Here is a 17,414-nt window from a genome sequence, read left to right on the forward strand (position 1 = left end):
TTATAAGAAAATTTGAGAAAAAGGTAAATATAGAAAAAGAAAGGAGAAATAAAATCAAGAAAAATAAATACAAAAAAAACTAAAATTGACAATTAAAGCATAAGATGGAATGGGATTGAAATGCCGACGGCTGTTTAGCCGCCGGTACAAATCCTGACAGCGGCTGCCCAAAGGAAGGAAATCCTGACAGCGGCAGGTAAGTTACCTAACCCTCCCTTCTCCCCCCCCCTAACCCCTGCCTTAGGGGTACCTAACTCTAAACTCCCCCCTATTGCCTAACTCTAACATCCCCTGAGGGGTGCCTAAACCTAACCCCCTCTACCCGCACCCTAAACCTAACCCTCCTTGGGGGGTGCCTAATCCTAACCTCCCCCCATTGACACCTAACCCCCCCTTCCCCTAGCCTAACCCTAACCCTCTCCAGGAGGTGCCTAACCCTAAGTCCCCCCGGGGTGCCCTAAACCTAACCCTCCGCCCTCTCTCGCAGCTAAGAGGACAGGCGCCCTTGACTTATCTCGTTCAGGCCCGAGTCATCCTGGATCATGAATCCCTAGCCGGCATTCTGCCATTATGATTGTCACATAACTACATACCCATAAAACAATGCAAAGTGCTAAGCATAAAATCACAAGAATAACCAATGCAAATGTCAGATATTCAGAACTCTTGTTAAAGAAATACAAAAAAGTATCAGAAACATAAGGAGGGGAGGGGGAGGGGAAGTGGGGGAGGATGCATCAACTCGAGTGGTATAAATGACCATCATATACAACTGAGGTATGAACCCGCACATGTAAGTTGTCTTAGCATAAACCATTCCATATTTTCCATATATTAGTCTGATTTTGCATTGGTAAGCTGTCAATAGAATTTATTTACTCCAATTGTTGTGGACCGCTAAGACTACTTTTTCAATAGTAAAAGTAGCCATTTGTCTCACATGATAAAGGACCTCCAATAACAAAGGCTCTGATTCAGAGCCGGACGCTCTGAAAGAGCGCTCGCTCTGAATCAGGGCGGGTTTTTTTTGGAGCGGTGTCACGATCCTGGCTAGTTTTTACCTTTTGTGACTAACCTCTGCCAGCTGCTCCATGGATCTGTGTTTGTAATTCTCCTGGGACATCTGCTCTGGCTGAATCATGCTGGCTGTAACATCTCTGTGTGTGCAGACTGCTCTCCCCCCACACTGATTAAACACCTGGACTCTGCTCTGTCTGTGAGCATTGTTAGTCTTAATTGGAATCACAGGTGTGGTCCTGATTCTCAAGGGCTGCAGAGATGATTACTCCCTCTGCATGTTGTGCCTTGCTCCACTCTGAATGCCACTGCCAGACCACCTGTCTGTATCCACCAATCGCTGCCAGACTCTAGGTATATAGATCCTCCTCTAATAGCACTCAGTGCTTGAACATCTAGTTACGTTCCATGGTGTACTACTTGTGCTATAGCTGTACCTCTGTGTACCAGTATGTCCCAGGCTCCTGCTGGTTCCTAGACCAGTGCTATCCATAAGCCTGCTGTGCTCAGCTATCCTCGCTACCAGCTTCTCCACACGGCTCCCAGGCCGCACCAAGTAGTTCCACGCTACCATCTCTCACCAACGGCTCCCAGGCCGCTCCAAGTAGCTTCCACGCTACCAGCTTCTCCACACGGCTCCCAGGCCGCTCCAAGTAGCTTCCACGCTACCAGCTTTCCACACGGCTCCCAGGCCGCACCAAGTAGCTTCCACGCTACCATCTCTCACCAATGGCTCCCAAGCCGCTCAAAGTAGCCACCCAGCTACCAGTGTCTACCCACGGCTATCCAGCCGCTCCACGTAGCCACCCAGCTACCAACGTCTACCCGTGGCTTCCCAAGCCACAACAAGTAGCTTCCATGCTACCATCCATCTGCAAGCCCATCTACTAGTAACCCGACCAGCTCAGTCAGCCTACCTGCCGGTCCCAGTCCGGTCCCTCCAAGATCCTTCTGGTCTCATTCCAACATCTCCAGTTTCCAGTTCCAGTCACTCATTACCAAAGGCAGTTCTCACTGCTACCACTTCTTCTAATAAAAGAGCTATTCATGTTACCCATGGTTCCAGTCCAGCCGGCCTCCTGTGATTCCAGTTCATCACCTGATACAGGTAACTCGCAGACACCAACTGTGACAGTATGTTCAAGCCTAACGATGGTGGCAGATCAAGCACCTAATCCTGGATCAAGTGCTTTCTGTAACCTAATCACTCGTTTGGATTCACAGGAGGTGGTACAGCATCGAGTACTACAGCTTCTGCAAATTCTGACTAACCGGCTAGATGATACCCAAATCTTACCTGAACCCCTAACTACTTTCCATCTACTGCTGGAACAGCTACAGGCTCTACTCAGCAAAATCTTTCAGCTCATTCCTGAATTTCTTAGAGCTACCACTGTCTCAACTAAAAACTCTGTCTTGGAATCTCTAAGAACCAAAGATTCTTCCATGCCAAGTAAAGTGAGACATCGAAGTTACCCATGCTCCAAGCTCTCTGTGGCTGAACGCCAGCGGTGTAAAGATTTACATCTCTGTCGCTATTGTGGAGCTTCTGACCACTTTATCAAAAGCTGTCCCCTTTGCAATTCCAGCAGTATAACTATGTGTCAACGTCTCAATGCCTGTTCCGGTCCCGTCCCAGATTCTGCCTGTTCCGGTCCCAGCCCGGATTCTGCCTGTTCCGGTCCCAGCCCGGATTCTGCCTGTTCCGGTCCAGTCCCGGATTCTGCCTGTTCCGGTCCAGTCCCGGATTCTGCCTGTTCCGGTCTAAGCCCGGATTCTGCCTGTTCCAGTCCCGTCCCAGATTCTGCCTGTTCCGGTCCCAGCCCGGATTCTGCCTGTTCCGGTTCCGTCCCGGATTCTGCCCATTCCGGTCCCAGCCCGGATTCTGCCTGTTCCGGTCCCGTCCCGGATTCTGCCTGTTCCGGTCCCGTCCCGGATTCTGCCTGTTCCGGTCCCAGCCCGGATTCTGCCTGTTCCGGTCCCAGCCCGGATTCTGCCTGTTCCGGTCCCAGCCTGGATTCTGCCTGTTCCGGTCCCAGCCCGGATTCTGCCTGTTCCGGTCCCATCCCGGATTCTGCCTGCTCTGGTAGGGGACTCTAGTTGGCAACCCCAGGAGGGGTCTCCAGAGTCTCTACCCCAGGAGGGTCCTCAAGTCTCGTAACCTAAGAAGGGGTTTTGAGTCACTCACCCCAGGAGGAAGTCTCTGTCCTCGCATCTCAAAAGGGGGGTTCATGTTCCATACCCCAAAAGGAAAAGTCGAGTCAGCTTCCCCAGAAGGGGATTTTGGGTCCCATACTCCAACAGGGAGTGTCAAGTTTTGTACTCCAGGAGGGGACCTTAAGTCTCTCACCCCAGGAGAGGGTTACAAGAATTATGCCCCAGGAGGGGGCTTCAAGTCTCGCACTCCAGGAGGGGGTCTCAAGTCTCGCACCCCAGGAGGGGGTCTCAAGTCTTGCACCCCAGGAGCGGGTCTCAAGTCTCGCACCCCAAGAGGGGGTCCCAAGTCTCACACCCCAAGAGGGGGTCCCAAGTCTCACACCACAAGAGGAGGTCCCAAGTCTCATGCCCCAAGAGGGGGTTTCAAGTCCCGTCCTCCAGGAGCAGATTTCAACTTCCACACTCTTGGTGGAAATTTCCACTGTCCTGTCTAAGAAAGAACGTCTATTAAGTTCGGCTGAATCATCTAATCATCATGTTATAGAATTTCTAAGTGGTTCCTTCTCAGTTCCTGAAAAGAATGCGGTAGCACAGGATGATATAGTGTCCATGACCTTCGATGATGATGTGTCCCAGTACACCGTATTGCTTAAGCATTATGATGCCCTAATGAGAACCAATCCAACCTGTGGTATTACTCCCACCATCTTCCTGTTTGTTTTTATGCACTTTAGAGGTAAAGCCTTGGAGTGGGCCAACCCACTCATTGAGTCCAAGGATCCAATTCTACAAGACATAATAGCCTTCAGTACAGCTCTGCTTAAAGAATTTTCTCCTATGTGTCCGTCTCCAGATACCCATTCTGATAAATATTCTAGAGTTATTTCAGCACCTTCAGCTATTAAACTCGCATACACCGCTGTTCTCCCTTCTCAAAATCACATGGTACAGGATCAATCAGTCCGAGAGAAGAAGACTCAAAGAACTTTTAGAGACCAACAACATGATACCATGAGAGTTGGTTGTGTTTCCCTCTGCCCATCTCCGGAATCCTCTAGGTTTTCAAGTCATGTTAACTCCTCTGATCTTCCTTTGGACATGGATTCTGATTCTGAATTCGATCCTGTGCATGACAATACTCCTTTCCTCGACAACCATTTGGTATCAGACCATGCTCTTCCTAGTCATACGTTCTCCCAAGAATTACCAGTAAAAACTACTTTGCTGAGAAAGGAAAATTCTTCAGCTACTCTTCTTAACACTATGCAAATTCCTCTAGGGACAGAGAGATGCTTGAAGGGATTAACCTTTGAGATCGTGGGATATTTGGAGTCCATACAAAAGGAGGAAGCCAAGTTGTTAATTGAGAGTTATGGAGGTAAAGTTTCCGAGAAGATATGCAGTAAAATCGATTATCTCGTTATGGGTCGTTTCGGTGGAAAAACCAAGCGAGAGAAAGCAAAGAGTCTTGGGGTCAAGGTTATTAAGGAAGATGGCTTGTTTAAGTTGATTGACATTATGCTCTCCAAGGAAAGATTTTTTGAGCAAATTACCTCAGGAAACAATTTTCCAAACACCTTCTAGAGTTCTCAAAGTTTCAAGTTCTTGAAGATATCGGACAGGCTCAGCCAAGTTTTTAGAAGTTTTTCAAGGTGTCCTGGTGTTTCGAGTTTTGAGTCTTTTGGAAGCTTTCTTGTATTTCTGAAGGAAGTTTTGCCTTGGTGTCCGGAGTCCACCCTTAAAGAGGGGGGTACTGTCACGATCCTGGCTAGTTTTTACCTTTTGTGACTAACCTCTGCCAGCTGCTCCATGGATCTGTGTTTGTAATTCTCCTGGGACATCTGCTCTGGCTGAATCATGCTGGCTGTAAAATCTCTGTGTGTGCAGACTGCTCTCCCCCCACACTGATTAAACACCTGGACTCTGCTCTGTCTGTGAGCATTGTTAGTCTTAATTGGAATCACAGGTGTGGTCCTGATTCTCAAGGGCTGCAGAGATGATTACTCCCTCTGCATGTTGTGCCTTGCTCCACTCTGAATGCCACTGCCAGACCACCTGTCTGTATCCACCAATCGCTGCCAGACTCTAGGTATATAGATCCTCCTCTAATAGCACTCAGTGCTTGAACATCTAGTTACGTTCTGTGGTGTACTACTTGTGCTATAGCTGTACCTCTGTGTACCAGTATGTCCCAGGCTCCTGCTGGTTCCTAGACCAGTGCTATCCATAAGCCTGCTGCGCTCAGCTATCCTCGCTACCAGCTTCTCCACATGGCTCCCAGGCCACACCAAGTAGCTTTCATGCTAGCATCTCTCACCAACGGCTCCCAGGCCGCTCCAAGTAGCTTCCACGCTACCAGCTTCTCCACACGGCTCCCAGGCCGCTCCAAGTAGCTTTCACGCTACCAGCTTCTCCACACGGCTAACAGGCCGCACCAAGTAGCTTCCACGCTACCATCTCTCACCAATGGCTCCCAAGCCACTCCAAGTAGCCACCCAGCTACCAGCATCTACCCACGGCTATCCAGCTGCTCCACGTAGCCACCCAGCTACCAACGTCTACCCACGGCTTCCCAAGCCACAACAAGTAGCTTCCACGCTACCATCCGACTGCAAGCCCATCTACTAGTAACCCAACCAGCTCAGTCAGCCTACCTGCCAGTCCCAGTCCGGTCCCTCCAAGTTCCTTCTGGTCTCATTCCAACGTCTCCAGTTCCCAGTTCCAGTCACTCATCACCAAAGTCAGTTCTCACTGCTACCACTTCTTCTAATAAAAGAGCTATTCATGTTACCCATGGTTCAAGTCCAGCCGGCCTCCTGTGATTCCAGTTCATCACCTGATACAGGTAACTCGCAGACACCAACTGTGACAAGCGGCCAGGATGACCACCCACAGCTATTGCGAGCGGCCAGGATGATGGTCAGGATGATTGCGGCGATGAATAAATCCTGAGGACTAGTAGTTGCACACAGGAAGTGGCAGAGATCCTGTGTGAAGTCAGGTCAACCCCTATTATGCTAATGTGTTCGATGGTTCTTGATGTTACCGATGTCTTGCATGGTATAACAGAACGCACATTAAGGGAAGTGGGAGGTATTGTGTATTGCTAGGCGTCTGCTTATTCTGCGTGCGTATGCATTTATTAGCATGTACTCACAGCGGACAGGTGCGTGCGTCTGCATCCGTGCGCTCCTTGCTGAATCAGGCTCTGAGTCAATTGATTAGTCTCTATGAGATCTGGGTAAAGGTAACTGATTCTAAATGTATGTAAGCGACTAAAGGTGACCACATCATACAAAGTGTTTCTAGTCGGAGCTGCAGATATAGGGTTACCTAATGACGGCATAGTGACGTGTTTGGAGGAACATAAAAAAGTATGAACAGGGAAGGTGAAAGGTATCTTGGAGTTGCGAGAAACAAAGAAAGTGACCACCGGGGTCGATTACATCTTTTATAGTTAGGATTCCCTTGTGGTACCAACTTTTATAAGTCGAGTTGTCAATGAAAGGGGTAAATGTCGGGATACCCCATAAAGGAATATAGGAGGATGATGTCGAAACCGTATAAATTGGTTGCGATCGCTTAATTGCGCACGAATCGCAACACGACATCCATTGGACGATTTGATCGTCCACGGCCATTTTATGCGAACACACGCTGCCGCTGCATTCGCACACGCACTTGCGCATGCGCAATTGCACATGCTCGCTATACATGCACACGCATCCCATGCCCCTGCAACTCGCCATATTGTGAATGGCGAGCCATGCTTCTGTGCTCACAACGGTTAAGCACCATTTTACATTACATAAACACATAACAAAGTTAGTACAGCAATACTGTTTAAATACTGTTTTGCGTTTCAATCGCATAGCCAGCTTTTAAGTATTATTGTCGGCAACCTTACCCCAACGGACAGCAGCCTTTCCTTACAATAAACTTATATCCCATTTAACCCTAAACTGACTGAGATACGCACAATGCTATGTGTTTTAAAGGTATACAGTGAATGTTACATGTTAAATAGCAGTTATATGATATCTGGGATTAGGAAAAAGATAAATGGGTCATGAGTAGTATCTACCGATTTCCCTCTGTCTCAACAGGAATATGAAACCAACAGAATGAATATGGAAGGGATCACTATCGAGTTATGAAGACCTGCCAAGAATTATACTCTATACTGTAAAAATCACTGTACACATCCCCTGTAGAGTTGCATGCCAAATGTTAGGACAAAGGGATTTTCTAACACAGTTCAACCTCCAGTGACGTCAACCATCTACTAACCAATGAATAGCAACAACCATTGTGACTCAGTAATAAAGGGCCAATAGGGAACCCCTCTGAGTATTCAGCTTATGTTCAAAGGAAATTGTACAACTATAAATTCCTATGCAGTTTGGATCCCAACCCCCTTTCCTCCATTTCCTCTCTGCCTGACTCTAAAGAAACACACAGCAATCCTGATGGACAGCTGTTAGTCTAGGATCCAGACCGCTTGGCGATGTGTTGGTAATTGTATCTTTGTCTTTATCCTGTATATAGCTGCATTGTATAGATTAAGGCTGATTATACTCTTTTTACAATATAGTACCTTTGTGTGTGTTGGAACCGCAAACTGTTTCTGTGTGACAAAGATATTTTATATTGAAATGGGAGGTATGGGCAATCTGGTCTGTGCAATCAAATCTCTCTAATATCGATGCTGTTCAAACGGTATCAATAAATGGGGGCTCACCGAGTTGGATATCACCCATCGCTGTGTTTTTGAACTGCTCCCCTCGTCTTGGAACAAAAGAGTGGAAAGGCGCCCGCAGACTTTTTTCCTGCGTTCCTATTTTTGTTCAGAGACGGAGACTCGCAGTTTGCGAATTCAGAGAAGGCTGATTAGAATCTGGGATAGTGGAGAGAGATTTGTGCTTGCCCACGTTGTTGTAGAACGGCCGCGCATTGCATGCGCAACCGATCGCACAATAACGAGACAAAGGTTTTAGTGTACACCACGTGCAAACAGTCGCAGCATAGTGCGTGCGACCGGGTGTACGACCACTTCCTGCCATGTGTAGTGATTACATCTAATTGTTTGTAACCGAACGCACAATAGCAAGTGAAGCATGTGACTAGCATTTCTGTTAGAATTCAAATAAATCATCAAGACTGAAATACATCATATTGATAGGGCTGTAATCTCCAAAAGGCTATTAATCAAAAGAAAGGTATTTTTTTTATTTTTGTTATTTGGCCACAATATAGAAGTGTGTAAGGTGTATGATTGAAATTGTGAAATAGGTTGTGCCTTCGTGGTCCCTATTTTAGGTAATAAATATAGGGTATACATAACAGGTATACTGGCAGAGGGGATCCTCCTGGTTTCCTATCGTTAAAGAGAGTTAAAGATAAAATATAGCTTCCAGTGTAGTTGTAATATTCATCGGTCAGTTAGGGCCTTTGAGTGTTGCGACCGGACCATACGAGTGTGGCATCTCTGACTGAGGCTGGTTGCGGGGACAAAAGGACAATAGGTGGTTACTGTGGTTTTATCTATAGCTAGATAACTCCTGTGTTCCCTATTATAGGTGGTACTGTACTTGCCTTAGTAGGTATTGCTGTGTTCCCTATTTTTAGATATTAGCTAACTGTAGAATAGGTGCGTGGAGGCAGCCTATCGGTTAATTCTTCCACCGGTCTCATCATTGTTGTTGTTTTTTTGCAAAATGGGCGCAAAACAGTCAACAGGGATGGTAGACGATGCGCTGTGTATGCAAGGTCCGACCGGGTCGGCTCTTCATATAATGTACACTAAATATGGTGCATACGCAACGACGCACTGTACTGTGTGGGTTAAGATGACGGGTAAGAGTGAGAAACCTTTCCCAAAGATTGGAAGCTTTAATATGGAGATTTTAAATAACCTTAGGGATCACATATGTAGAGTGAAATCCCTAAAGAAAAGAGTGGAGTATGATGATTCTTTGAAACTCTGGCTGAATGAGAGTTGCACATGGGTTAATGGCGTGCATGGGGCACCGTGTAGAGCCATGTGCATGCCTAGGGGTGATGCGCACGCAACGCTACACAGCGTAGCGTACGCATCACAGGGAAATGCAAACTTGCGGCATGGTAGCGTTGCCAAAGGTATTGCGAATTGCGCTTGCGCACCCCTGCCACCTTATGTGGTGGGCGGTGATGATACATTACCACATAACAAAAACTATAAAAATGTTGTAACTGAACCAAGTAAGTTGTACCCGGTCCTGAGTGAATATTTGGAAAATGTCTATGATGCAGAAAGTGATCCTGTAGCAATGTCTGCTGTATCCCATGCTGTGCAGTTATTAAATGTCCCTTCCCAGCAAGTACAAGTAGCTGCCCCTATGGCATCAAGAGGGGGAGAGGGATCCTTAGCTCATGGGGGGCAGGCCCTAGTAGAACCCATGGTGGGGGAGGCTCCTTTAATAAGGGTGCAGGAAGTATTAGAACCAACTGCTTCAATAGCGGAGGTTACTAATACCGTTCGCTGCAGTAATAGGCTTAAAGGTATAGAGGTGGGAGGCATCCACCCTGTAAGGACAATTATTGTCCCTAATGGGAACGCAGATGCGAATGGTGTCGTACCCACAAGGGAAGTAGCGATGCACTGTCCTTTACACGGGTGGAACTACATTCCATTATGTCTGAATTTCCTGACCCCAAGAAACATCTGGCAAAATGTCAGCGTTTCATAAAGGATCTAGGCAATGCCCATGAGCCAACCAACAAGGATTGGCGAGTGGTGTTAAGAGCATGTCTCCCAGAAGGTACAGATGTGAAAAAGTTTATCACAGCATGTACTCTGGATGCAGACATCCCCTTAACTGATCAAGGTAATCAGGATTGCATTGCCCGTATAGTTGCCCAACTAGCCATATTTTTCCCGTTAGTTGTTAATTGGAGCAAAATCTTCTCCATTAAACAAAAGGAAAGTGAACCTGCAGAAGATTACTTTAATTGTGGGCTGCAGACGATCACTCAGTACACTGGGATCGAAAACATTAAGGATAGCACGCACTACCGGGGAATGGTCATCACTGTTCTAATGGACGGTCTAAAAGACAGTTTGAAAGACAGAGTTCAGACCTCACACCCTGGTTGGAGAGGGATAACAGTTGACGCGCTCAGGGAAACTGCAATAGACCATGACAAGAATATCACCAGGAAACGTGAAGCTCAGAGTGAGAAATTGATGGCTGTTAGCATTCGAGCTCTAGAAGATATGCACTTACACCTGCACAGTTACAAGTCTTAAACACCTACCATCCTGTGCAGGCCCAACCCATACAATTCCCTCACACATACCACACCAGACCACAACACACTCTTCACACACACCCAAAACCATCATACCCAGGACCTTAGAGGGGTTAATAAGGTGGTAGAAAGTCAATTTCCCATAGTGCCTAACCCAGCTGTCATCCTTATGCAAATCCCATCAACCGCAACCTATTTCACGGTAATAGATTTATGCTCCGCTTTCTTCTCCGTCCCCCTTCATCCTGATTGCCAATACCTATTTGCTTTCACATACAAAGGCGTACAGTACACATGGACATGACTACCCCAGGGCTTCATTGACAGCCCCAGTATCTTCTCCCAGGCCTTACATGATTGTTTACAGTCTTTTCAACCTGCCAATGGATCGGTACTAATCCAATATGTAGACGATTTGTTGTTATGCTCTGATTCGTTTATGTCATGTTTAAATGATACTAAACTTTTGTTGCTTCACCTCTCGCACACAGGGCATAAGGTTGCTAAGGACAAGTTACAGCTGTGCCAGACCAGGGTTAAATACTTGGGACACTGTCTTTCCCAAGGCCTCCGTCATCTGACAGCAGACAGAATCCACGCCATACAGACCATGACACTACCGCAGAATCAGCACCAGATCCGTACCTTCTTGGGCATGTGTGGGTATTGCATGTCATGGATACCCGGTTTTTCCATTCTGGCTTTACCACTGTAGGAGTTAGTATCTTCCACAAAACCAGACCGTGTCTTGCACTCTGAAGAGTCAGAGCAAGCCTTCCTTAATCTTAAGGACAGTCTGATAAGAGCATCTGCATTGGGGATTCCAGACTATGGGAAACCCTTTGATTTATTTTGTACGGAGGCTGCTGGTTGTGCAGCAGGAGTTCTCACACAAAAACATGGTGATGCCAATAGACCAGTAGCATACTACAGTGCCCAGTTGGACGCTGTGGCAAGAGCACTCCCAACGTGTTTAAGGAGCGTAGCTGCAACCGCACTCTTAGTGGAAAAGAGTGAGGATGTAGTGTTAGGCCATGACATGACTGTACATACACCACATGCTGTTTCTGCCCTGTTAAATTTGGCCCAGACCAGACACGTTTCCTCCGCTAGGTTCACTAAATGGGAACTAGCGTTAATTGCACCGACCAACATTACTATAAAGAGGTGTAATACTTTAAACCCTGCTACATATATAACAAGTGTGCCTCATGATGCACAAAGGGTGGAAGGTAAAGGTGAATCGTTACCAGTGGTAGAAGGTGAGTTTGGTACAGGAATTAATAGGCATGACTGTTTGGAGTATTTAAATCAAAATTTTACAGCTAGGCCTGACATTCATGACACACCGTTACAAAATGCTGACTTAACGTTTTACACGGATGGGAGTTGCCATAGACAGACTGATACAGGTGAGTTATGTACAGGTTATGCTGTGGTTGATGACAAGGACGTTATAGCGGCCGAACCACTCGGTCCACCCCATTCAGCGCAGGTGGCGGAACTCGTGGCACTAAGGAGAGCGTGTGAGTTGGCCATAGGAAAAACGGCCAATATTTACACAGACTCCAGGTACGCTTTTGGGGTGGTGCACGATTTTGGGGCCCTATGGCGTCTAAGAAATTTTCTAACGGCAGCAGGCACACCAATCGCACATGCACATCACATAAAACGACTGTTGACGGCAATACAGCTACCCAAGACAGTAGCTGTCATTAAGTGTAAAGCCCACACCTGCGAAGATGATCCAGTATCATTGGGTAACAACAGGGCTGATGAAGCTGCCAAATGGGCAGCAGGTTTAAAACTTAATCAAATGGATAAAGTGTTGGTATTTGAAATGGTTGACATGCAGAAACTGGTTGAAATGCAAGGTGTGTGTACCCATCAGGAAAAGGCAAGCTGGAGATCCAAGGGATGTGAGCAAGAGTCCTCTGGGCTCTGAAGAAATGGACAAGGGAAGCCAGTAGCTCCTAAGGCATACTACCCAAGCTTAGCAGAAGCAGCACATGGTCTGACCCATCTGGGTAAGCAGGGTATGTGTAAGTTAGTGAAGGCATACTGGTATGCACCTGGCTTTTCTTCCCAAGCAGAGAAGAGGGCAATGTCCTGTTTGACCTGCTTAAGGAAGAATATAGGAAAAACTGTACCCACCAAACCATCTCACATCCCTCCAGCAGACGGCCCTTTCCAGGTCATACAAATTGACTTCATCCAGTTACCACCCTGCAGGAACTTGAAGTATGTTTTGGTTTGCATAGACGTATTCTCTAATTGGGTAGAGGCATACCCAGCTGCTACCAACACTGCTGCATTCACGGCAAAGAAAATAGTTCAGGAGTTTGTATGTAGGTATGGTATCCCTAGAGTAATTGAAAGTGATAGGGGTACCCATTTTACCAGAGATGTTTTTCAATGTATGTGTAAGTTGATGGGTATTAATAGTAAGCTTCACACCCCATATCGACCGCAGGCCAGTGCCAAGGTGGAGAGGGTAAATGGTACTATTAAAAACAAGCTGAGTAAAATCATGGCTGAAACTGGTTTGGGATGGCCAGAAGCTCTGCCTCTTGTGCTCCATAGTATCAGGACCACCCCTAGATCCCCTCTTAATCTTTCCCCATTCGAAATACTGTTTGGGAGGCAACCTCATTTAATTATAAGTCCTCAGGAAGATTTGATAAGTAACAACGAGGTTACTGTGAGGTACCTTATAGGGATGAGTAAGCAGCTCCAACAGCAGCAGCAGAAACTAAAACTGTTATCACCTGATAGGCCTGAAATGAACTGTCATGATGGTGAACCTGGAGAGTATGTTATGATCCTAAACTTTTTACGTTCAGGTTGTTTGACTGACCATTGGGAAGGACCATACCAAGTGCTACTGACAAGTACAACATCCGTGAAAGTAGCTGAGAGAGACACCTGGGTCCATTCCAGCCATTGTCGGAAAGGTCAAAAATCCTGAGGAGAACCAGACCAGGGGAGAGACAGAGAACCTGGACCTGTCGATTGCAAGCCTGTTCCGTGAAAGCTACTAATTGTATCAGTAGCACTTGAACAAGGCTGGTAAGACCTGGTATGGTGATGGGGTTTCAGGTTGTAACTGCTTTTGTGTATCCTCCCAGAGTTCATATCATACTGTTGTGTTTTGGGATGTCCTGGTTCTGTGCTGGTGGTCGGAGGATGGAGAGAGAGATCGGTAGTGGTGTCGGTGGAGAGGAGCTGGGAGAGAAAGAGATGCAAAAACAAGGCCAGTACCTGACCAATATTAGCACTGTAGTGGTTAAAAGATCTGATCTCTTGGAATCTCTGAGGCAGTGTGAAGGTTTATTGTCTGAAGAGTATTGTATATGCGCAAATTGTGGGCCTGTAGTCAATGATAAATGCATCCTACGATGTCAGACCCAGAGTAATTTATACTTGGGCGAGCATCCATTAGAGGACTACCATTCCCTAGTAGGCAAGGTTTTGAACCAAACCGAATGTTGGGTATGCTCCCAGGTTCCTCAAGGACAGCATAATGTAGGGTTAGTCCCATTCCCCTTAAAGGTCTCTGAAGTCATTGACTTACAGGGAGGCAAACCGGTGGACAGAAAATTTAACATATCCGATTCCCCTAATTTGAAGCTCCACCAATATCAAGTAGATAAATCCCTGTTATGTTTCAACTTCACCAATCCCAATAAACCTGGGAATTGGGAAGTCACAGGAATTAATCAGACAATGACTTTCTCACTGAGAGCCGATAATGTATCTATAGACTCAGCACTTTTATACAACATTGTTACAAGTGGGAAATTCTATAGGTACAGGTATACGCGGAGTAATGTTAAAGTGATGGTTGGAAGAGTACCACCCGGGTACTGTGCGAAGATCATACAACCTGATACTTGTATTAGCCAAATGGAGGAGATAGGGATGGGATCATTCATAGAAAAGATGTGTACCGGTATCATGAAACATTCCATCCCATTCATCCTCCCAGATGATGTATATTATATTTGTGGTAGAAAGGCGTATAAATGGCTCTCTCCAAGTTCCAGTGGACTATGCTATTTGGGAAAGATACTACCTGAAGTGATGACTCTTGCACATAATGAAATGATTGATGTCCATAGGAACATACCTTCTCAATACCTTCATACGCATTATGAACACAGAAATAAGAGAAACATGATTACTGGTGATGTGCATAAAGCCACTCAAATGATAAGTGAGACGACTGGCTTCCAGATTTTAGTTGCACTTGATCCCACTAGGATTGCTCGGGTATCTCTAAATTTTAGGTATATTCAAGATCTTTCAAAATTAATAGATTATATCACCGAGCTATATGATGACACCTTTAGGTACACTGGTAAGGAGTTGCAAGCGTACAAGAAAGAGCTGGTCCAACATCGTTTAGTGCTGAATTATTTAACTGCTGTCACTGGAGGGTATTGCGTAACCCTAGCCACCCAGTTTGGTGTTAAATGTTGTACTTATATCACCAATAGCACTAGTGACCCCAAGGAGGTGATAGACCAGAAAATGGATGAAATTCTGCAGTTGAAATGGGAATTTCGGAAGAACCATAATGCTTCAATCGCTGAAGTGGAGGAACAGGTCGAAGAGTGGTTCTCCTGGTTGAACCCTATGAAATGGTTCTCGGGTCTAGGAGAGTGGGTCCAAGGACTGATTGCAAGTATAGGGAAACTCCTAATCCTAGTGTTGGTGGTCATCCTAATAATTGGCATATGTATCAGATGTGTTCCAGCGGCTATGAAGTGTGCAAAAGGTTGTTCCAATGGAAACCAGGAAAATGAAATAATGATGGTAGTTACCCATGATGCTGTGAATACTAATGTAACTAATACCCTACATTATAACCCTGAATTAGAGAGTACGATCTAATGTTTGCTTGCATATTGCCATGTATAATAAAGTATTGTCAATATTTCTTTAGAACACATTAGTTTAAATGTAGTCTTCATCTCCCCTTTCTTCCAAGGTTGTCCTCTCCATGGAGTGGTGCTTTCCCACACTAGCTCCCCATTGGTCCTCGACTTAGAGTCCACGTGGTATTCTTACGAGGGGCTACTTTATGTCCCCAGGGGCGCATTATTCAACGATTCAAATGACCACATGGAGTCATATCATTAAGAACATTGAACAATACTTTATAATACAGTGTCCACATGAAATAAGATCCGAATGATAGTAGAAGTCCCATAAGAACACGTACCTTGTAATGATGTGATTTGGATTTGTTTAGCAGTGCATAAAAGTGTTATTAATGCTATTTCAAAACATCTTAAAATGAAGTCTCTACACAATTCAAAATTATCCTTATGGGTTAGGTGCATTCCCACATCTAACATATGGTCACGACCTCTTCAGTCTGGCCTGTGGTGTGCACATAAGGCTAGTTTTATGTCCCTTCCCCCAAGAGCGCTTCATTGATGGGTAAATTAACAACTCATGCCATCCCATAACAATAACATTAACTAATGTCTTATAGTATGGCTAATCAGATAACCAATTATTAATTGTTGCTTGCATATGGTGATAGCGTATAATTGCTATCAAAGGGTGGACTGTCGAAACCGTATAAATTGGTTGCGATCGCTTAATTGCGCATGAATCGCAACACGACATCCATTGGACGATTTGATCGTCCACGGCCATTTTATGCGAACACATGCTCCCGCCGCATTCGCACACGCACTTGCGCACGCGCAATTGCACATGCTCGCTATACATGCACACACATCCCATGCCCCCGCAACTTGCCATATTGTGAATGGCGAGCCATGCTTCTGTGCTCACAACGGTTAAGCACCATTTTACATTACATAAACACATAACAAAGTTAGTACAGCAATACTGTTTAAATACTGTTTTGCGTTTCAATCGCATAGCCAGCTTTTAAGTATTATTGTCGGCAACCTTACCCCGACGGACAGCAGCCTTTCCTTACAATAAACTTATATCCCATTTAACCCTAAACTGACTGAGATACGCACAATGCTATGTGTTTTAATACAGTGAATGTTACATGTTAAATAGCAGTTATATGATATCTGGGATTAGGAATAAGATAAATGGGTCATGAGTAGTATCTACTGATTTCCCTCTGTCTCAACAGGAATATGAAACCAACAGAATGAATATGGAAGGGATCACTATCGAGTTATGAAGACCTGCCAAGAATTATACTCTATACTGTAAAAATCACTGTACACATCCCCTGTAGAGTTGCATGCCAAATGTTAGGACAAAGGGATTTTCTAACACAGTTCAACCTCCAGTGACGTCAACCATCTACTAACCAATGAGTAGCAACAACCATTGTGACTCAGTAATAAAGGGCCAATAGGGAACCCCTCTGAGTATTCAGCTTATGTTCAAAGGAAATTGTACAACTATAAATTCCTATGCAGTTTGGATCCCAACCCCCTTTTCTCCCTTTCCTCTCTGCCTGACTCTAAAGAAACACACAGCAATCCTGATGGACAGCTGTTAGTCTAGGATCCAGACCGCATGGCGAAGTGTTGGTAATTGTATCTTTGTCTTTATCCTGTATATAGCTGCATTGTATAGATTAAGGCTGATTATACCCTTTTTACAATATAGTACCTTTGTGTGTGTTGGAACCGCAAACTGTTTCTGTGTGACAAAGTTATTTTATATTGAAATGGGAGGTATGGGCAATCTGGTCTGTGCAATCAAATCTCTCTAATATCGATGCTGTTCAAACGGTATCAATAATGAATAGGGATTTCTTCCTAAATGTTTGCTAATATTTAACCAGACTTTGTATGTATCAAAGAAAAGAACATTAGTGCAACAAGATAAGGGAATCTGTATCTTTGGGGCATGGAGTAGGGCTTCCTTGGCATATGGATAGAACAAGGCTTATTTGAGAGCAATGTTAGTGAAATGAGCAGTGTGTAAGAGCCTCTCAG

General features: G+C 45.4%; 1 protein-coding gene and 1 long non-coding RNA gene across 2 annotated transcripts in view; both read left to right on the forward strand.

Moving 5' to 3' along the window:
• STING1 (stimulator of interferon response cGAMP interactor 1) overlaps positions 1-7,611 on the forward strand; it is a 106,455-nt gene extending 98,844 nt beyond the window's left edge. Inside the window, exon 8 of the mRNA XM_088451206.1 lies at positions 7,281-7,611. The gene's annotated coding sequence lies outside the window, so the exon portion shown is untranslated. The remainder of the gene's footprint in view (positions 1-7,280) is intronic.
• Positions 7,612-10,859: 3,248 nt separating this feature from the next.
• Positions 10,860-17,094, forward strand: LOC148539658 (uncharacterized). Its single transcript, XR_015870111.1, has 3 exons — positions 10,860-11,123; positions 13,308-13,717; positions 16,595-17,094. It is a non-coding gene; the product is annotated as an uncharacterized LOC148539658 (long non-coding RNA).
• Positions 17,095-17,414: the final 320 nt, after the last annotated feature.

Source organism: Taudactylus pleione, unplaced genomic scaffold, assembly GCF_031769625.1.
Source record: "Taudactylus pleione unplaced genomic scaffold, aTauple2 ptg000025l, whole genome shotgun sequence".
Lineage (NCBI taxonomy): Eukaryota > Metazoa > Chordata > Amphibia > Anura > Myobatrachidae > Taudactylus > Taudactylus pleione.